The sequence below is a fragment of the Balaenoptera borealis genome, assembly GCF_965194805.1.
Source record: "Balaenoptera borealis genome assembly, chromosome: 1".
Classification (NCBI taxonomy): domain Eukaryota; kingdom Metazoa; phylum Chordata; class Mammalia; order Artiodactyla; family Balaenopteridae; genus Balaenoptera; species Balaenoptera borealis.
The window spans coordinates 100,962,168-100,985,038 of NC_138860.1; positions in this window are offsets into that span (position 1 = coordinate 100,962,168).

The following is a 22,871-nucleotide window of genomic DNA, read 5'->3' on the forward strand; positions in this document are numbered from 1 at the left end:
ATTTGGTAGTGTATATATGTCAATGCTACTCTCTCACTTCATACCAGCTTACCCTTCACCCCACCCCGTGTCCTCAAGTCCATTCTCTACATCTGCATCTTTATTCTTGTCCTGTCCCTAGGTTCATCAGAACCAATTTCTTTTTTTAGATTCCATATATATGTGTTAGCATATGGTATTTGTTTTTCTCTTTCTGACTTACTTCACTCTGTATGACAGACTCTATCTCCATCCACCTCACTACAAATAACTCAATATCGTTTCTTTTAATGAATGAGTAATACTCCATTGTATATATGTGCCACATCTTCTTTATCCATTCATCTGTCGATGGACACTTAGGTTGCTTCCATGTCCTGGCTATTGTAAATAGTGCTGCAATGAACATTGTGGTACATGACCCTTTTTGAATTATGGCTTTCTCAGGGTATATGCCCAGTAGTGGGATTGCTGGGTTATACGGTAGTTCTATTTTTAGTTTTTTAAGGAGTCTCCATACTGTTCTCCATAGTGGCTCTATCAATTTACATTCCCACAAAGAGTGCAGGAGGGTTCCCTTTTCACTACACCCTCTCCAGCATTTATTGTTTATAGATTTTTGGATGATGGCCATTCTGACCTGTATGAAGTGATACCTCATTGTGGTTTTGATTTGCATTTCTCTAATGATTAGTGATGTTGAGCATCCTTTCATGTATTTGTTGGCAATCTGTATATCTTCTTTGGAGAAATGTCTATTTAGGTCTTCCACCCATTTTTGCATTGGGTTGTTTGTTTTTTTGATATTAAGATACATGAGCTGCTTGTATATTTTGGAGATTAATCCATCATCAGTTACTTTGTTGGCAAATATTTTCTCCCATTCTGAGGGTTGTCTTTTCATCTTGTTTATGATTTCGTTTGCTGTGCAAAAAGTTTTGTTTCATTAGGTCCCATTTGTTAATTTTTGTTTTTATTTCCCTTTCTCTAGGAGGTGGGTCAAAAAGGATCTTGCTGTGATTTATGTCATGGAGTGTTCTGCTAATGTTTTCCTCTAAGAGTTTTATAGTGTCCAGGCTTACATTTAGGTCTTTAATTCATTTTGAGTTTATTTTTGTGTATGGTGTTAGGGAGTGTTCTAATTCATTCTTTTACATGTAACTGTCCAGTTTTCCCAGCATCACTTATTGAAAAGACTATCTTTTCTCCATTGTATATTCTTGCCTCCCTTAGCAAAGATAAGGTCACCATATGTTCGTGGGTTTGTCTCTGGGCTTTCTACCCTGTTCCATTGATCTATGTTTATGTTTTTATGCCAGTACCATACTGTCTTGAGTACTGTAACTTCCAGCTCCGTTTTTCTTTCTCAAGATTGCTTTGGCTATTTGGGGTGTTTTGTGTTTCCATACAAATTGTGAAATTTTTTGTTCTAGTTCTGTGAAAAATGCCATTGGTAGTTTGAAAGGGATTGCATTGAATCTGTAGATTGCTTTGGGTAGTATAGTCGTTTTCACAATTTTGATTCTTCCAATCCAAGAACATGGTATATCTCTCCCTCTGTTTGTATCGTATTTCATCAGTGTGTTATAGTTTTCTGCCTACAGGTCTTTTGTCTCCTTAGGTAGATTTATTCCTAGGTATTTTATTCTTTTTGTTGCAATGGTATATGGCAGTGTTTCCTTAATTTCTCTTTCAGATTTTTCATTGTTAATGTATAGGAATGCAAGAGATTTCTGTGCGTTAATTTTATATCCTGCTAATTTACCAAATTCATTGATTAGCTCTAGTAATTTTCTGGTAGCATCTTTAGGATTCTCTATGTATAGTATCATGTCATCTGCAAACAGTGACAGCTTTACTTCTTTGCCAATTTGGATTCCTTTTATTTCCTTTTCTTCTCTAATCACCATGGCTAAAACTTTCAAAACTATGTTGAATAATAGTGGTGAGAGTGGGCAACCTTGTCTTCTTCCTGATCTTAGAGGATATGGTTTCAGATTTTCACCATTGAGAATGATGTTGGCTGTGGGTTTGTCATAATATGGTCTTTATTATGTTGAGGTAAGTTCCCTCTATGCCTACTTTCTGGAGAGCTTGGGTCATCGTGTTTTCATTGTCATTTGTTTCTAGGTATGTTTTTGATTTCCCCTTTGATTTCTTCAGTGATCTCTTGGTTATTTAGTAGTGTATTGTTTAGACTCCATGTGTTTGTATTTTTGATACATTATTTCCTGTAACTGATATCTAGTTTCATAGCATTGTGGTCACAAAAGATATTTGATACAATTTCAATTTTCTCAAATTTACCAAGGCTTGATTTGTGACCCAAGATATCTATCCTGGTGAATGTTCCATGAACACTTGAGAAGAAAGTGTATTCTGTTGTTTTTGGATGGAATCTCCCATAAATATCAATTAAGTCCATCTTGTTTAATGTATCATTTAAAGCTTGTGTTTATTTTTTTTCATTTTGGATGATCTGCCCATTGGTGAAAGTGGGGTGTTAAAAGTCCCCTACTATGATTGTGTTTCTGTCGATTTCCACTTTTATGGCTGTTACCATTTGCCTTATGTATTTAGGTGCTCCTATGTTGGGTGCATAAATATTTACAATTGTTATATCTTCTTCTTGGATTGATCCCTTGATTATTATGTAGTGTGCTTCTTTGTCTCTTGTACTAGTCTTTATTTTAAAGTCTATTTTGTCTGATATGAGAATTGCTACTCTAGCTTTCTTTTGATTTCCATTTTCATGGAATATCTTTTTCCATTCCCTCACTTTCAGTCTGTATATGTCCCTAGGTCTGAAGTGGGTCTCTTGTAGACCACATATATATGGGTCTTGTTTTTGTATCCATTCAGCCAGTCTATGTCTTTTGGTGGGAGCATTTAATCCATTTATATTTAAGGTAATTATCGATATGTATGTTCCTATTACCATTTTCTTAATTGTTTTGGGTTTGTTATTGTAGGTCTTTTCCTTCTCTTGTGTTTCCTGCCTAGAGAAGTTCCTTTAGCATTTGTTGTAAAGCTTGTTTGGTGGTGCTGAATTCTCTTAGCTTTTGTTTGTCTGTCAAGGTTTTAATTTCTCCATCGAATCTGAATGAGATCCTTGCTGGATAGAGTAATCTTGGTTGTAGGTTTTTCCCTTTCATCACTTTAAATATGTCCTGCTACTCCCTTCTGGTTTGCAGAGTTTCTACTGAAAGATCAGTTGTTAACCTTATGGGGATTCCCTTGTACATTGTTTTCCCTTGCTGCTTTTAATATTTTTTCTTTGTATTTAATTTTTGATAGTTAGATTAATATGTGTCTTGGCGTGTTTCTCCTTGGATTTATCCTGTATGGGACTCTTTGCGCTTCCTGGACTTGGTTGACAATTTCCTTTTTCATGTTAGGGAAGTTGTCAACTGTAATCACTTCAAATATTTTCTCAGAAATTTTCTTTTTCTCTTCTTCTTCTGAGACCACTATTATTCAAATGTTGTAGCATTTAAAGTTGTCCCAGAGGTCTCTGAGACTGTCCTCAATTCTTTTCATTCTTTTGTCTTTATTCTGCTCTGCAGCAGTTATTTCCAGTATTTTATCTTCCAGGTCCCTTATCCGTTCTTCTGCCTCAGTTATTCTGCTATTGATTCTTTCTAGAGAAATTTTAATTTCATTTATTGTGTTGTCCATCTTTGTTGTTTTTCTAGGTCCTTTTTAAACGTTTCTTGTATTTTCTCCATTCTATTTTCAAGATTTTGGATCATTTTTACTATCATTACTCTGAATTCTTTTTCAGGTAGACTGCCTATTTCCTCTTCATTTGTTTGGTCTGGTGGATTTTTACCTTGCTCCTTCATCTGCTCCGTATTTCTCTGTCTTCTCATTTTGCTTAACTTACTGTGTTTGGGGTCTCCTTTTCCCAGGCTGCAGGTTTGTAATTCCCACTGTTTTTGGTGTTGCCCTCAGTGAGTGAGGCTGGTTCAGTGTGTTATGTAGCACTAAAAACTAAACTAAGATAAACATAAAAACCAGACACAAATCAGATGCAGAAAGCAAACCCCAAGTCTACAGTTGCTCCCAAAGTCCACCATCTCAATTTTGAGAACATTTGTTGTCTATTCAGGTATTCCACATATGCAGCGTTCATCAAGTTGATTGTGGGGAGTTAATCCACTGCTCCTGAGGCTGCTGGGAGAAATTTATCTTTCTCTTCTTTGTTTGCACAGCTCCTGGGGTTCAGCTTTGGTTTTGGCCCCACCTCTGTGTGTAGGCTACCCTCAGGCATGTGTTCCCCACCCAGACAAGAGGGGGTTAAAGCAGCGGCTGATTAGGGATCTCTTGCTCACTCAGGCCGGGGAGATGGAGGAGTATGGTAGTATTAATTGGAATGCGGAGTGAACCTGTGGCAGCAGAGTCTGGCATGTCATTGCTACAGCCTGAGGTGTGCCGTGTGTTCCCCCAGGGAAGATGTCCCTGGATCTCGGGACCCTAGCAGTGGAGGGCTGCACAGGCTCCCGGGGGGTGTGGGTAGTGACCTGCACTTGCACACAGGATTCTTGGTGGCAGCGGCAGCAGCATTAGCATTTCATGCCCGTGTCTGGGGTCTGAGCTGTTAGCCACAGCTCTCGCCTGTCTCTGGAGCTCACTTAGGTGCTGCTGTGCCTTCTGTGGGCACACGGAGCAGGAATTCCCTCTCCTCTCGCTCCCCGAAACAGTGGTCTCTTGACACTTAGGCAGGTCCAGACTTTTTCCCTGACTCCCTCCCAGCTAGCTGTGGCGCACTAGCCCCCTTCAGGCTGTCTTCACTCAGCCAACTCCAGTCCTCTCCCTGGGATCTGATCTTCAAAGCCCGAGCCTCAGCTCCCAGACCCCACCTGCCCCAGCAGGTGAGCAGACAAGCCTCTCGGGTTGGTGAGTGCTGGTGGGCACCAATCCTCTGTGTGGGAATCTCTCAGCTTTGCCTCTGCACCCCTGTTGCTGCGCTCTTCTCCGTGGCTCTGAAGCTTCCCCACCCCGCACACCCCTCATCTCCACCCATGAAGGGCCTTCCTAGTGTGTGGAAACTCTTCCTCCTTCACAGCTCCATCCCAGAGGTGCGGGTCCCATCCCTAATCTTTTGTCTCTGTTTTTTCTTTTTTCTTTTGCCCTACCCAGGTACGTGGGGATTTTCTGGCCTTTGGGGAAGTCTGAGGTCTTCTGCCAGCATTCAATAGGTGTTCTGTAGGAGTTGCTCCACATGTAGGTGTATTTTTGATGTATTTGTGGGGAGGAAAGTGATCTCCACGTCTTACTCCTCCACTATCTTGAAGGTCTCTGGCAAGTTTTTAAATTCTTCATATTATCCATTTTTCCATTCTATTGAGTCCTCTCATTAGCCTCATTTTTCTTTTCACTCTTTTTGCAAAGTTTAGAATAACAGAGGTTATAAGCTATATGCTTAGGACCCCAAAGTGAGTCTTTTTAAACTGAGTCTTTTCACCTTTAAGCTCTAAAAAGGCACCTAAAATTTGGATTCTGGAAGATTAAGTTTCATTGATTTTCTCTAAGAAAACAAACTGATCTTTCCTATAACTGCAACCTACCTTTGGACAATTTCTCACTGCATGTTTTCTTTTAGATTATATTCCTGTTGTCAAAGCAATGCAAACAGTCATATGCCTCCAGCTTACAATTTCATAGACGAACTTGGAAAGGGAAAAATTAAATGGCTGGGAGGGATTTGATGACAATTACTGAAAGCTACCTACCCACCCACACCTCTTTTGGTATCCTACCTCATTTTTGTAACCCCTTCGGGTTTCAACAAAATTTCTTGATTATTAATTGAAATACTAAGATGATTATTATGTTAATTAGTCATTATTTGAAAAGAAAGAAGTCTGTTCCCTTTAGGATTTCTAATGTATTTCTTTGAATAGATAATGTATAATTATGCAGTATTTCTAATGAGAGATATATATGAGTTAGAAACCATGGCCATCCTGATGAGGCTTCCTACAGTTCTACCAAGTTGTCCCCTTTATGAGCCTTGTTAGTCTTATTCAAGAAAGTACACATTCATTTCATTATATTCTCTTTGGCATATTTCATTATATCTGAAAATTGGATCCACTAGTAGCAGGTAAATTTAATAGATATAACAATTTTCTAAATGCAGTTTGCATTTACACAAATTGAGTCAAAGCAACCCAAATCCTTTAATGAAAAGCTAAAAATAAAGTAAGTATTACTTCTTCCACACTCCCAAAAAAGGGCATTTAAAATGCCTCTTAAGATTATAGGAGAAATAAATAGTTCTTTTTTCTTAAGCTTATTCATACTGGGCCACTGAAAATGAGGCATTTTATCTTTGGAAATTTAATGAACAAATCATTTTTTTCATTTATTAAAGTGACTACTCTCTCAACCTCTTTAAGACAGGAAAGCTGGATGGTGGAGCTGTTAAGGACTTTGGCTTTGGCATCAAACTGTGTCTGATCCAGGCTCCATCATTTCATCTGGGCAAACTACCTCATCTCTGTTCCTCTTCTGTTAAAAAAAAAAACCTCACTTGTGTATTATGAGGATTAAATGAGATAGTCTATATAAAGCACTTGGTACACTGTCTGGCACAAAGCAAGCACTCAATATGTTAGACATATTTATTATTCATGATAACATAATTCATGGTCATACACTGGCATTCCAAATCTGGTATCAGAATGTACAATATTCACAACAAATATCCTAATTAGCTAACTTCTTGTTCTGTTCTATGGAGATACAAGTTCATAAAATAGAAAAAAGGGAAAAGCCATTGAATTTTTGCATTATAAAAACAGGTTAAACTAAGGATTCCTTTGAATCATTAGTCCTTCCAATGTTTTTAAAATATGACTCAATTTACAAAAATCCAGCTTAGAAAAAAACTTCTGGAATTGAACTTTTGTGTGGAAGTGGTATACCTCTTTTGAGAATGTATTGATGTTATTTTTTTACTTGTTTTGATGGTGATTGTTCTGCCAGGTTTTGGGTAAACCTCCATGAAGAATTCAAGTGATTTGTTGTCATATTTCAGGCTCCCATTTTGTCTGTCTTTAAAATGGAATTAATTTGTTGTTCATCTCCCTCTAAAATGAGATGTCTGATGGTTTGGAAGAAAATTAATAGAGCAGGTTTTCTGGCTCAAAGTCCCCTTATAGGACTATAGTGCTATAGTCCCCTCTGTGTGAATACTTAGATGAGTGTAAATATTATGCTGGGAACCACAATGTCTCTAATTTCTCCTGCATCATTCCTTTTGCCTAGAACTGTGTTTTTATACAACCATTAAAATAAAACGTTCTCACTGATTAAGCCATGTTTTCCTAAAGATAACCATTATATTTTTATTAGTTTTTTCCTTTGGAAAAATGTTAATAACATCTGGGTAGGAGGGTCTGAAGATTATACAATTCCAAGAAATATATTTTATATAGCTTATAAACTAAAAGAACAAAGAAAGAAACATGTATAAAATTTTTTTGGAGATAAATTTTTAAGAAACTTGAATTGCTTTGTGAATTACTCTGATTTACATAATTTGATAAAGTAAATGATTTGTACTTTTTCACAATCCACTTTCACTAGGACTTGAAACTGACATTTTTGAGTCTGATTTAAGGATCTTCCTATGGTCTAGTGGAATATACCAAGTGGTACATAAAATATACATTCTGAGAAATTCTCAGAGCTCATGAGTTTAACCTTGTATATCTAAATTTCACTTCCTTCTACCATTTTCTATGTTCTTGATATCTTTACTACCATTTCTACTATTATTTATTGAGAGTCTATATTGTAATAAATGTTTTAAGCTTTTTTCCTCATTTACTCCTAACAGTAAAATTTGTGCTAGACATTATTCTCATTCAGAAGATGAGATCAATAAAACTTCGACTGGTAAATAATTTGCATGAGGTTATACAGCTACTAATTGATGGAGCCAGGCTTCAAACCTTCTAATTGCAATGCAGCTTGAATAAGGTTCTGTATGTTGAGAATACTATTAGTCATTGAACAGAGAGACAAGACATACAGAACTACTACCCTCTCGATCTAAAGTACGATGTAGGTGATGTAACAGAGGGATCTCAGAGAGTTTTCATGGAGGCATTCAAAACATTTTCACCCAGGAGATGGCAATTGGGGTTAGTCTTGACAAATGTGTGTTTACCAGTAAATCGATGGTTTCAGAAAAATTGTCCAAGGCATGGAAATGGGCAAAAGATATTATTAGTTGTCCTTTCAGGGGAGTGCTAAGTGATATTTAGCGGTCAGGACTGTGTACCTTTGGTTAACTTTCTATTGACTAGGTTATTTTCAAATCTGAAGGGGTAGGAGTTAACTTTTAGGAAACTGAGAGTCACACAAATCATTCATATTCATAGGAATAAAAATATTTTTTTCAGTAAAGATAGAATTGATTTCTATTCAGTACAAATAGTAACCTAAACATTGCATTTCATCACCCTAAGGGATATGGGATACTAACTGGTCTGAATATATGCAAGCTTATTTCAGCTTTCCTAACTAAATATTGTGAGTGTGTGTGTGTGTGTGTGTGTGTGTAGGCCCAGTGCCCATGAGATAGGTAGATAGATAGTAAATAGATATAGATATGTAAGTATATCTATATATCTGTATATCTTTTCTTCCTATTTCCTTTTGATGGTATTGACATTTTACTAGTTCTCTCATTAAATAGTGAGTTTAATAAAATCTTTTCTCAGGTGTTTATATTCACATGAGAGTCATATTTTTAACTTTTTGAAAGTTATAGTTTAGCAATTGGCATGGGAACTTTCATTAGAACAACCACCTTGAAAATAGAACAGACTCATAAAATTGACTGGAATCTAAGAGTTGTACATACATTTAAAATACAGGAGAGAAGAGAAGTTTAGGAAGTGCATGAAGCAGGGGAGGCAAGCAGGGCCCAGTTTTTATAGGCCTTGAGTGCTATGCTAAGTAACTGTATTTATCATGTAACTATAACTGTTAAATTGAACTAAAGAGGCTCATAGGTTAAAATCAGAAAACAGCTAGATTGTTTATTTAATTAATGTCTTTGCAAGTCCACTTTGTTGGCACCACTATATCCGTGGGATGCAATTTAAGAAAAATCACAACACATTTTCTGGATAGTCTTGAATAATAAATTTTGGAAAAGAGTACCAATTCAGTAATTAATATGTTGAGTTCCAGGTTGTAATCAAAATTTCCAATTTCATTCCAGGCTTTCCCACACTGCAGCTTGGCCTTGTTGCAAGACTGAGGAAAGGAAAAGGGAAGCATGATCATTATTTCCTTATTTTCCCCACCTAGAGTCTGTGCTTCTGTTTCTCCTCTCTCCCTTACCAGGGGGTATGTAATGTCTCCTGAATCTAATTTGACTCATTCTATCAAGGTGGTCAAGGGTTGGTATTCTCTTGCCTTGCTTGGTGTTTAAATATACTTTCTTCACTTTCGAAGGCAATTTGGAGAAACCTCCATCACTAGATTCTCTTACCTGTAGGTTCTTTAATACAGTAAAGTCCATCATGCTGTGAATGAGTACCACAGTGAATTTTTTTAAGTATGTGAAGTTCATAAAGTACAGAATAGTGCTCAATAAATGTTTATTGTTTTGAAATAACATGTGTTGCGGCCACAAAAAAGAAATAGATATATGTTTGAATACTATTTTGAAGGATTCTAAGCATTTATATAAAAATTCTTTGCCAAATCACAGCTACTTTCTGGTATAGTCATCTCAAGTTATTACACATTTTTTATTTTTTATTACCAAACTGATTGGAATTAATTTTGTTTGCTCTTTTTTCAGTTCCCAGGCATCAACCTAATTGATACTGTGTTTCTGCTTCAGTTGATTAGTTTTTCTGTTTATATGCAATTTGAGGTCTGAAGGGAAACCATGATAAGCAGATTGAGTGTCAGTAAGTTTATCAACATACGGCTTTCCTGTCTAAATTGAATGTGCAACGTAAAAATTCATTAAAACTCACCTTTGAAACCTAGAAATAAACAGTTCAGAAAAATGTCTAATGAGATGGCAATAGAAATTCTCCAAATACAACTTAGAGATACTACCTGCAAAATCCTGACTGCAAGAAGTCAGTGGAATTCTTGCTTCCCTGCAAGGTGTTTTGTTTTGTTTTGCTATCATCCCTTACTCTTTTAATTATTTGTTCCACAACCTTCCCCAATCTTTGTTTCTCTTTTTAAACACTCATCCCCACAACACTTGAAGTACACAGTATGCTTATATATTTGTCTTCTATGTGGTTATTTTTGATGACTTCAAAAATCTATATCAATGACTTTTCCAATGTCTTGGCCTCTGTTACTTTATCTCCTAAATTCCAATGAACTTTTTCAGCATTTCACATTCAGCATTTCATACCAGCTCGTTATCAAACAAACAGCAGAACAAAACAGAGAAAACCGGAACCAAACCCTACCACTTTCAAGACTTGAACCCTGGAATTTCTTTCTAAGGAACTCAACTTAGTGATTATATTACTTGCCCTTTATATTCTCTATTTCCCTTTCTTTGTAAAATATTGTGCAGTCATAGCTGTCGAATGATGCTACAAAACACTTCCTTAAATATGTTAAAAGACTTCACTGTGGGCAAAGGGAACAATGAAAATCTCTGTATCTTCCACTCAGTTTTGCTGTGAAACCAAAACTTCCCTAAAAAAATAAAAAGACTCTTTTATATGGTCTAACCTTATACGAGCTCTTTAAAAATGACTCAGCAACCCCGGTGTACATACACCTATAGCCTCTTTTGAGGCAGATACAGATTTTTTCAAATTATCTCAAGGCCCTAAGCTACTTCATCAATCAATGGCCTTTATAGAAATCATTGTGTATTATGTCACGAAAATCTTAAGACCAACTGACAGTGTTTCCTCAAACCTCACTCTTCTGCATCTTTTCACACTTCTTTCCTCCTCCTCTTCCCTTGGGTGATCTCAATAATTCTCACAATTTTAGTCTCCCTCAGAGCAAAATGATCAACACATTTATATCTCAAACTGTCTTGTCTTCTAGGACTTCTGAGATACAGAGTGAACTCAATTGGACGCATCACCTCAAACTTTACATTTTTAAAGTGCCCCTAGCACCATCCTCCCCGAAACTCCTCCTCCTCCTCCTACCTTATTTACCTCGGCTAATGAAAGAGCATAATATGCTTCCAAGGCAAGGATCTTCCAGGTCATCTTTGACTTTTCAACATGTTCTAAATGCTGTGTCCAGCATCTCAAGATGCTGTGAGATTTACATGAGGAAAATAATGTGGCTTTCCTTAAAAAGCTTTGAAGCTTTTTTTTTTTTCAGTCAAGTCATAATATAGATATTCTAGAATAAGATCTAGAAAGTAATCTTAAAATAACTTTATTTCCAGGATTTTATTATGGTGCTAAAACATTTCAAGGAAACAACAAATATTATATCAATCTTGGGAGATGGCTCAGCAGAGAAAGGCAGAAGAACAATGAGACATAACAGTTTTCAGCAACCTCCATAGAAAACAGTGCCCAGCTCTGAACCCTGAATGTTCAAGACTTATGTTTCTGTAGTGACGATGGGTGAATTATGTTCTCAGAGCTCATTTACACTAGTAATCAATTTCATTTTAGTAACTCCATTTGTTCTGATTCCATTTCCACCCAGCGAACTTCTGATTATATTTTGGCTTCCTATGTAGTTTTACCTGCAGAATCAATTAAGACAATTTTTCAGTCTAAATAATATTTGTATTTTTCACTATAAATTAAAACATTGGCCTTCTGACTTTATAAGCTTGGTGAATGTTGGTACATTTCAGAGAGACTGGTCAATGTTTTCTATTTTGCTTTCTGTTGGAATACTATATCTATATAAAATAATTGTATAGCTCCATGAATTCAGGTGCTGGCAATAGTCATGTATCCAGAATCCTGATCAATAAACAAATAATTAACACCCCAAAAACCCGCTAGCCCAAGCCTTTGGAACCTCTTAGCTAGGCCATTGAAGTAGACTTCAAAACAATCTCCCTGTTTCTCTTCACTGCTGTTTTCTAAATAATAATCAAGGAATTTCTCTGCTATTTCTAAGGTTTTTGGAAGTGCTTACTTACTTCTCTAGCTCCAAATCCCACTATGTCTCTATCCAAAATAAATAACTTTCCAGGTCTAGAGATTTATCAGGAAAGCAAAGCAATGGGGATTACATCAGGATAAGAAACAGGAACTGCCAACAACCAATGATTCTTGACCAATAATGCAATTTGGAATGATCAGAGATGCTTTCAAATATATACGTATCTGGCCCAATTTATATTTTTAACTTCTTTCTTTCACATCTGACAACCAATATGCCAGAAAATTACGTCTGGCTCTACTTTCAAAATATATCCAGATCCTAATCACTGCACAAAGCCTCCACAATTGACATCTCAGCTACTCTCATATCTCCTATGGGATATTGCAATAGTATCCACTCTTCAGTCTTTTAACACCGTAGTCAGAGTGATCCTGTTAAAATGTGTGAGCCAAATCTTACCTCTTTTTTTGTTCTAAAAATCCTCCAGTAGCTTTCTATCTCAGAGTAAAATCCAAGGTCCTTAAAATAGCTTTCAAGTCCCTAATTTGCCTTGTCTAGCACAGTGGTCACCTCCACACGTGGCTACTGAACACTCCAGATGTGGAGTCTAAATTGAGATGTGCTGTAAGTAAAAAATGCACATCAGATTCCAAAGACTTGGTATAAAAAAATTTTTAATATGTCAACATTTTTTAATTGATTAAAGTTAAAATGATAATACTTTTCATGTATTGGATTAAATAACGTTATTAAAATTAATTTCGCAGTTTCCATTTTTCACTTTATCTTTGTGGCTACTGAAAAATTTATAATTACTTATGTGACTTGTGATATCCATTGGACAGTGCCGCTCTAAACAATGTAAGCTTCATTACCTTTCTGACCTGCTACTTCTTCACCATTTCTTACCAGACTGTCTTCCTTGCTCTTCTCTGAACTCACCAGTATGCTTCTGCTACAAGGCCTTTGTGTTTTAGTTTCCCCTCAGTCGGAAAGGTCCTTCTTCTAACATTTCATGGTGTCTTCCTCATTTCCTCTATGCTTTTTCTTTAATATTATCTTTTCAGTGAAAACTTCTGTGACTGCTTGATCTAAAATTGAAATCCATGGAAGTTTGTATCTCTCTTCTCTGCTTTACTTTCCCCCCACAGTTCTTATCTTTACCGAACACAGTTTTGTCTGATAGAGCAAACTGAACATTAGAGAATCTTTTTTTTTTTTCTTTAATTAATTTTTATATTTATTTTTGGCTGTGTTGGGTCTTCGTTTCTGTGCGAGGGCTTTCTCTAGTTGCGGCAAGCGGGGGCCACTCTTCATTGCGGTTCGCGGGCCTCTCACCATCGCGGCCTCTCTTGTTGCGGAGCACAGGCTCCAGACGCGCAGGCTCAGTAGTTGTGGCTCACGGGCCCAGTTGCTCCGCGGCATGTGGGATCCTCCCAGGCCAAGGCTCGGACCCGTGTCCCCTGCATTGGCAGGCAGATTCTCAACCACTGTGCCACCAGGGAAGCCCCGAGAATCTTTTTAAATCTAGTGAAATCTAGTTTCTACTGTAGGCCAAAGCACACAACTCAAAGTTTGCAGCAAACTTTACTCAAAATTTAGACAAATAACAAGGGCTTTAAAATAAGGAGATGTTCTCTCCAGGACTTCAGAGCACATGAGTAGAAATGTAGGTGTGTGTCAACACTCAGGAGTCCACATGAGTGTATCTTTTATGTTCAGGAGGTATGATCAGGAATAGCAGAAGTCCAGATCATCTCCTGAGAAGGACAACCGCAAGAATGTCATGGTCATACTTATAGCCAAGGAGGTCTGGGTAATTACAAGCAGGGGCACTTGCAATGGAGATTGAAACTGAACCCCAATCTCTTTTGTTACCAATGGACATGATAAATGGTGGGTTACCAAGAGTGAGCAGTGTTATCTGAGAGAACTGGTTGATTTAGATTGTTAATAATACTGGAGACCTCTACTCAGTCGTCATGACCTCCCAACACCACAATACTAATCACAGAGACCTAAGGAGACCAATGTTCTATGATGTCTACTTTAATGACCATTATTTTTTTGGCTGTCCAGCATATTATAGGCCAACTGATAATCTGCAGCTTCATGTATCTCTTGAGTCACTGCATGGGCCCCAGCACAAGAGCTGGCTCACCAAATGTCTCATAAGGGGAGCAGTGGTGACTACTTCTCCACCTTTATTCAAGACTGGAAGCAATTTGCTGCTCTTAGCCATCAGTGTCCAAAAGTACTTCATTTTATCAGAAAGTACACTGCATGCTTCCCTTGAAAGGGTGTGGTTGGTTACATTGCCCCAAAAGAGAGCTGGGAAAGAAAAATCAATTATCTCTGGTCATCTTTCAGGTTTAACCATGTATTAAAGTGTGATTTCTCTTTACTATATATAAGCCTCACAAACCAGCAGATGTGATCATGCGAGCAGCAGGAAGAAAAACATGGGGGTCTTCCAGATCCATGCTGGCTTATTTTATTGTAAATATTAACAATAATATTTTATTAAAAAATGAAAAATACAGAGCAATTGCTAACTCAGGACATATGGTTACCATATCCAATTAATCATTCACTACAAATACAAATATACTACCTAACGAAAGTGGAGGACACTATATAATAATCATCAACAGAGACTTTAAAGCATTTTAAGATAAGATAAAATGGGCCAAACTAATGTGATTGCTCATGACATCCATTGTATACATTTGTTCCCTCTGGCCCGTATCTGAGACCAAATACGGCACAGACGGCTCCAGCACATATTTGACACTCCCCATATCCAACACGTGCAATGTTATACCTGTTTATTTCTCTCTGCCGTCAAAAAAAATTTTTTTGTCAAAAACACGCTAAACATTTTTTAATTGATTGAGCATATTTACCCACTTTGACTTTTCTATTTCCCAGAGCATTTCTATTCTTCTTTAGAGAGCCACAGTTCTTTAAAAGAAACCCACAAAATAAAAATTCTCTAAGTGTATTTCTAAAGGAAAACTATGATGTGTCACATATTGCTTTATAGTTTAGGGATGGATAGAAAGATGGAAGCGGGAAAAGACAAAACATCACAAAATAAAATATAAAGTGCCAAGATCTTGTTAGCTGTTTTAAAAACTGGGAATCACTAGCCTGGTAAAGTATGGGTAGAAGAAGAAGTGACTTTGGGCAGCTTACTTAATACTTCTGAAACTCAGTTTCCACAGGGGAAACGTATGTTTATCTGATGCTGTTTCTGTGAGAAGAAAATTATATGATCCACGTAGAACACTGAACCTGATCCCTAGGAATCATTCTGTCAAAGTATATTTTTATTATTGTACTTATTGTTTATCCCTTGGTTGGGATTCAACCCTGATTCTTCACCCTCTTTAATACATACATTGAGCAACTAACGTTTTATCCTTGCTAATATTGTTACCATTTGAAAATGATGTTACAGTGCTATCAAGAAGGAGAAATTGCTCTTCACAGAGTTTCTGTTTACACAGAATACCTGCCTCCAAGGAATTTGCAATCCAATCATACAAGTAATATTTACACATGTGAAACAGCTTAATGTCAATACAAAGGTCTTCTATGTACTTACCATGGATGGGATCCATGAGAGCAGTGATCATTCTTCAAGTAATAATGATAGGAAGAAGTAGCAAGAGAAGAAATTTTTACTGTGTGTCAAAAAAGTGCTAAGCTTTTTAAATTGATTGGTCATATTTAATTCTCATAGCACACTGCATAGGAAAGCACTATGATCCTCCCATTTTATATATAGTGAAACTGGAACTTGAAGGGGTAAAATATCTTGCCCGCACTCATTTACTATGGAAGAACCCAGAAGTGAACTCAGTTCTGACACCAGACACCACTTTTCTGTCTATGGTTGTACTCAGAGGACTTAGCATGATGCTTGAAACACAGAAAGTATCAAATAAATTTTTGTTGCAAGAATGAATCAATGAATGAATGAATACAATGCGAGGTACAGGCTATACATGCTTTTAGGAATTCCAAGATTTCAGAAACTATTTCACTTAATGATTTACTCAACATAGATTTATCAAGCATTTGTCACATACCAAGCATGGTAATAAAACCTGGGAATACAAGGAAGGATGAGATATGATTTTTGGCTTTAATAAATTTATATTCAACAAATAAATACTTTGATAAGTGCTGTCATAGAAGAATACTCCAAACAATGTGGTAAGATAATTGGAGAGATTTCTCTTGGCTCTTTTGGATAGAGAATATCTTAGGTTATTAGAAGATGTTCCCCAAGTAGAAGAGAAGAAAGAGAAATCCTACACAAAGAGAAGGAACGCAAAAATAGGAATTGTGACAAATATAACTACTTTGGGAAAATAATCAGCTTTGAGTGGTTGGTATATGGGTAGAGTAGGAAAAGCAGAGGTTAGGGTTAACCAGATGTGAGACTGGTCCCCTGCAGCTGCAGCCCAGAGCAAACACCAGCCTTATGTGTAGAAGGACTGCTTGGAGAGGGAACGTCAATGAATGGAAAAAGACATAAGGTATGCATATCCTAGTAGACTACATAGAAGGCAGAACAAGATTTCACCACCTCTTACTACTCTAAGTGCAAACCTCAGACCAGCTGCCGACTCTTTCTAGGGAAAACACTAGTGCTTCCTTTATCTTGTGGTAATAAATCCTACAGTCCAAGGGCCAGGACCCCTCTCCTTGTCCTCAAGTCCTGCTAAGTCCCTTTTTGCTGCCTCAGAGCTGCAGACAATGGGGGGATTGTGAACTCATTACTAAGTTCTGCCCAGTGAACATTGTTCCAGGTGAGGTCAATGTACTCTCTGCTCATGTACCCTCAAATGATCAATAGTTGATGAAGCTAGAAGGGCAGGTTGGTCATTTAATGATGGACATTAACTTGGACCCCCAAATTTGTATGTTGAAGCCTTACCCCTAGTATGACTGTATCTGGAGAAAGGGCCTTTAGAAGATAATTAAAGTTAAAAGAGGTTGAAAGGGCCGGGCTCTAATCCGATAGGAGTGTGGCCTTATAAGGAGAGGAAGAGAGAGATTTCTCCACCATGCCATGTGAGGACAGAGAGAGAAGGTGGCCATTTGCAAGCGAGGAAGAGAGCCCTCATCAGATCCAACCATGTTGATACCCTTATCTTGGATTTCTAGCCTCCAGACTGTGAGAAAATGAATTTCTGTTGTTTAAACTACCCAACCTATGTTATTTTGTTGTGACAGCCCAGAGAGACTAAGACAACCAAGGATTAGAAATGCAGTTTGGAGGCACAGAGACAGTCACGGAGAGTGAAAATTAAATGTAATCTAGAATTATGAGGCAGCAGGGACTGTAAAGTGAACAAAACTTTCTAAGACACATCCCATCCTTTTCTGAGGTAATTCATCCTTTGCCTACAATTGCTATTAAACTTCCAACAGAAGACTGTATTTTGAAAAAAAAAAGCACAGTTTCATTAAAGATTGAACGTATTATGTCTTCCACAACTATTTTAGAAGTAAAAGAGATGTAAAGATTAAAGTCAATGATAAACAAAAAGGAAAAAAATCTGATCTAGAAACTTCAGTCATTAGCTGGAAACTATTCTTGGGAAGAGGAATTTCAAATCCTTGAAAGTACTTAAAATAGTTTTAAAACAAAAATAAATAACTTCACTTATATACCCCTCCGTCTTGTTTGGAAAGCTTAAATGAATGCAGATCTTGACAGAAAAGAACCTTCCTTCTGTTTAGAGGAAGAGGAGCTCTTGCTTTTTTTGAGGCTTATCAGTTCATTTTTGCTAAAATCCCATCTCCTAAAGAACATCATTCAAGTAGTTGCCCTCTCTTTTGTCCCTAACTTTATACTCTGACATTTTCTCTTCACATTTCTCCTGTATTAAAAAAAGCAACAACATAATAAAGCAACCTATTCCCCAGATCTTGCTACTCTCTCTTCTGCATCCACAGCAAAGCTACTTTAAAAAGTCATTTTCCGCTTTCTATCTCTACTCACTCTCCTCCTAATCATGCCAGGGCACACGGTTATCTGATTTCATCCTTGAAAAAATCCAACACCCTTTCTCTGTTCCAAGCTACTCCTGACTTACTAGATGCTAAATCCAGACGATGTATTCCCTGCGGTAGCACTGATCAACACGCAGATTTTGAACTTTGATAATGTTTCCTCCCTAGACTTTCTGCCTTTATACATCTTACATCTTCACTCTGTTCCTGGGAGATAGTCTTCCCCAGAGGTTTGCCTTTGGTCTTCCTTTCTCATCCTATACATTATATCTGTGTACTTTCAGGACTTCAACTACAAAGCTAGTAAGTTCTACACATAAACGTCTATGAGAGTGTTCTCTTCTGAGCTTTAACCACGTATTCACAACAGTCTACTAGGCATGGAATTTAACTATTTGGGTAAACTTGAAAAGATTACTTAGTTTCTTTAAATTTCCTAATTTGTCACATGGAATGATAATAATAATAATAACCACCTCACAGAGATTTTTTGTGAGGAGAAAATGAGATAAAGATAAAAATAGATCAGAGTAGTGCCTGTTAGTCTGTATTCTTAATTTTATTATTATTTCACAAGCTATAGTTTAATTAAATTCATGATTTCCAACTCTCTCCCCCAAAAAACCCCATCTTTTGTTTCTTTTAGTTCATGTCTCTGTAAATAGTGGTATCATCCATACAGGTTTTTCAAGTCAATGACTAGGGAATCTTTCTGAGTTTCTCATTCTCCATTACCTTCCCCATCTTGCTGTTCACCAATCGAGCTGACATTTCTGGAATCCATTCTATCTCCATTCTCACAGCCATTGCCTTAATTCAATCAGTCGTCATTTCTCCCTGGGGAAGAAATGCACTTTAGTTTACTTCTAAACTAAGTCTTTAGTCTTAACTTGATTGAATCTATTCTCCATATTGCTTGCAGAGCTGTCTTTCTAAAATACGATTGTGTTCATTTTCTCTTCTCTATTCAAATTCTTCTTTGACTCATTCTAATGTTCTGGATAGAGTCCAGGCTTGATATATCACACACCCTCAAGTACCTAAACCTAGCCAAGATTTCTTACCATCTCTCCTATAAAATACCAATTCTTTATTCTTTTTCATATAATTCTTCTTCTTTCTAAAATGTCCATTAACTTATCTTTGCCTGGCTAAATACTATTTCCTCCATAAATGTCTCTCTGACAATCTGAGCCGGGAGCACCACCTGTAAGTCCCCATTACACCCTGTTTTCACATCTTCTATAAAATATATCAGTTTGTGATTTCCTTGAAAATAACAGTGATGAAACAATATGCAAAAATAGTGCAGAGTTCAAGCGGCCAGCCTGTGTTTCAGGAATAATGGGGAAAGCAATCTTTATAGGTAGGGAAGCTTGGCTATACTGAGGAGTTGTTGTGCCTTTAGTATATGACTAGGTCAACCTATCAATTTTGGAGAATCTGGGACAGATCACCAATTCTTTAATATTGATAATATTCTTTCCAAATAAATTGAGTCCTTAGCCACTCAGAACATCATTACACCAGATGGAGAGTATTAAAGGAGAATTATACATAATTCTTTCTTTTCTTTTGACAAGGGAAAAATATGTTGAAGTGACTGTCATATTATTTACAATATGGCATTTGGAGCAAGAATATTTAATTTTTTAATTTAAAATATCCCTTGGAAATATATAATATCCTCTTACAAGTTTTTAAATAATTCATGGTGGTAGACTTCAAAATTGTTTGCAGGAATATTAACTTGCCTCCTTTCTTTTGTAGTTTTCTTTCAACTGGATAATATAAAGCCCTTAACATATACTGGCTTACTGCAAAATAGATTTTGCTTTAAAATAAAAATGTTGTACTATTTGGTACTAATTGGGATTTTTGACAGTCTCCAAAGACTGGCTTAAAAAAAAAAAAATTCACTGCAGAACTTCATCTAAAGGTCCCTCTGTATAATTCACATTGAGAACATGGAGACTGTATTCCTTTTTTAAAATTTTAACCTAATGTTATCTCTTTATAAGAGAAGAGCTGGGGTAATGAAGGGTCTTGTGACCACCAATAGTACTTCTGCTCTTATTTATTTTCGTATGAGGATACAAGTACAATTTTCTCCCTTGAATGGTATGGTAGTCTATGGCTGGTCTTCTTCAGGAAGTCCCCATGTGTGAAATAAGTAAAACAAAAACAAAACAAAACAAAAAAACCATAAAAACAAAAAAGCACGCAAAGTCTTCGAGTCAGGTACACACAGGGAAGTGGGCATTTTCCCTGTGCCAATACAAGAGAATTGCAAGAACCAGATTTTGCAAAACAGGCTTTGTGATGTGGTTTCCTGAGTAGAAGAGTATGAGCTCATGCTATGTGCTGATGTGATTCTGAATATAAGTCAGGGAACCCATCATACCATGAGCCTCTGACCCAAAGGGCTTCTCTCTCCTCAGAGGCTCTGAGAGCTCTGAACTTGAGGACATGTTTAAAAGGAATACAAAGAGGCAATGGGAAGCTGTGTCCACCCTCTGCTTCTTTTCTAGTTTAGATTTATTGTAAAACGTATTCACTGCTCTGGGAGTAAACCATAGTAAATGCAACCTTGAACTGAGCTTGTCCTGTGAACTGGGACCAGAGTTTTTGATCAGTCAATCAAGAGTAACAAAATCCTCGGTATTTGGAGAACTAGATTTAAAGACTAAATACCAATGCATTATCCTAGTTATAAAACCTGTTGTTTTCAGACCCTTTTCCACTTTACATGACTGAATCCTGGAGGAAAAATGATCCTGGGAGTTTCTCACATAAGTTTCTTATTAATGCTCATTACACATACATGGAAAATAGAAACTAGTTTAAAATGGCATTTTTTATAAGAGAAAAATGTATTTAAAAAACTATTCAAGACAAAAGTCTTGGAACAAAGGTATCATAAAACAAACAAACAAAAAAAAATCAGGCTTGTTATAATTAGGTTTCTTTGGAAACCAGACATAGTCTTAATAATTTTAATTTAGAATTATGGCTGTGTCAGTTCTTTAAATGCTTTTAGAGACTATTTCTTAAAGGTATGCCCCCTTGCTTTTCAAGAAAAGGACAAATGTATATTTTGAAGGTTAAGGTTCTGGATCAATTATACATACGAGCATTTTGCTATTTGTTCAAATGTTTTTAACTGGAAGGTAGTAATTAGCTCACCTTCACTCATGGTAAATGCTCATCGTTAGGCCTCTAAATGTTCTTGGTATGACCACATATATATCTCATAGTTTCTTGGGGGGAAATTACTATAGTTTATTTCTGCACATTGTCCGCTCTGTGTGTGTATGTGTGTACATGTGTGTGTGTGATTAAATAATGGAGATTGTGTCTACAGATGGTTTTTGTCTTAGAAATCTCCACTCTCATGCAATTAACCTATCTGTGAGAAGACAGGTATTACGAAGCTCAGCTCTCTGTGTAGCAGTTGTTAATCTCGCTGTACATTCAAGAGACAGGAGTATTTCCAGCTCTCTCTAAACATTGTTCTGGCTGAAACAATCTATTGCAAGAAACCTGATCATTCCATTTCTTTTTATTGAATAAGTACAGGATGGCTTTAGACTCCTATGGGGAGAAAGGAATTGGGCTTGTGATTCATATTATTTCTAAATTAAATATTGTATTAGCTTTTGTTTCTACTCAGGCAGAAATCTTAACCTCGTAATCAAAATGCCACTGTCATACATAGCTGGGGAAATATATATTTCATCTTTGTCCATCATATCAAATGTCCATGCAAGCATTGCATTGTGGAGAGGGTGGAGTGAGAAGCTAGGTATGGAAGAATCAGAGAGAAGCAAAGCAAGAAAATGTAGAGTGGGCAAGGCAGGATGCTGGGTGATGGCCAGGATACTTAAGGTCTTCTTTCTGGCTCAAAAACTAATTTGAACTCTCTTGGCAACAGTTTCTTTACCTGTAAAGTTACATTAATTTCAAAGCTCATTCCAGATTTAATCATTTTAAAAAATCATTAACATTCATATGTGCTTCTAATCACAGCTTTTTATATGTAATCCAATCACCCACTTCAGGAGCTATTAGTAAATCAATATGATAATTAATTAAGAGAGTTATTCAAAAGCACTTATTGAATGTTTACTATATGCTAAATGGTACAAAAGATACAAGATATAATAAATGAATCAGAGCCTCTCTGTCCCTAAAATTTACTTAAAAAGCCAAAGAGACATGGTTATTACTGTGAAAAGTGCTATCTTGGAGACATATGAATAGTGCCAAGAGTTTCTTTCTGAAGGAAAGATGAGATTGTCTCAGGTGAGGACACATAAGTTTCACAGAGGAGATGACATTTAAGTTGAGCTTTGAGGGATGAGAAGGAGTAGGGCAATTCAGGGAATAAGAAGAGTATTGAAGCAGCATGAGCGCACACATGAGAATAGCTCATGCATGTGCCAGGAAACCACAAAGTCTCCTGTTACTTTCCTTTCAGTTCAAAGAGCAGCTATGGCTTGCCCCCCACATGCCAGATAATATAGTTAGCCTTGCAGATAGAAAAATGTAGAAAGTATAGGCAATGACCTCTTAGAACTATTGTCCACTGGGCAGATGTCTAAACAGATCATTCCAGGGACAGGTGTTAACTATTATGACAGAGAGGAGTGTGGGGTGTTACAAGAGCATAGATATGGAACACCTTACCCAAATCTAGAGGAGGCAACATTTAAGCTCTGCCTTATAAGATGGGGAAAAATTAGTCTGTCAAG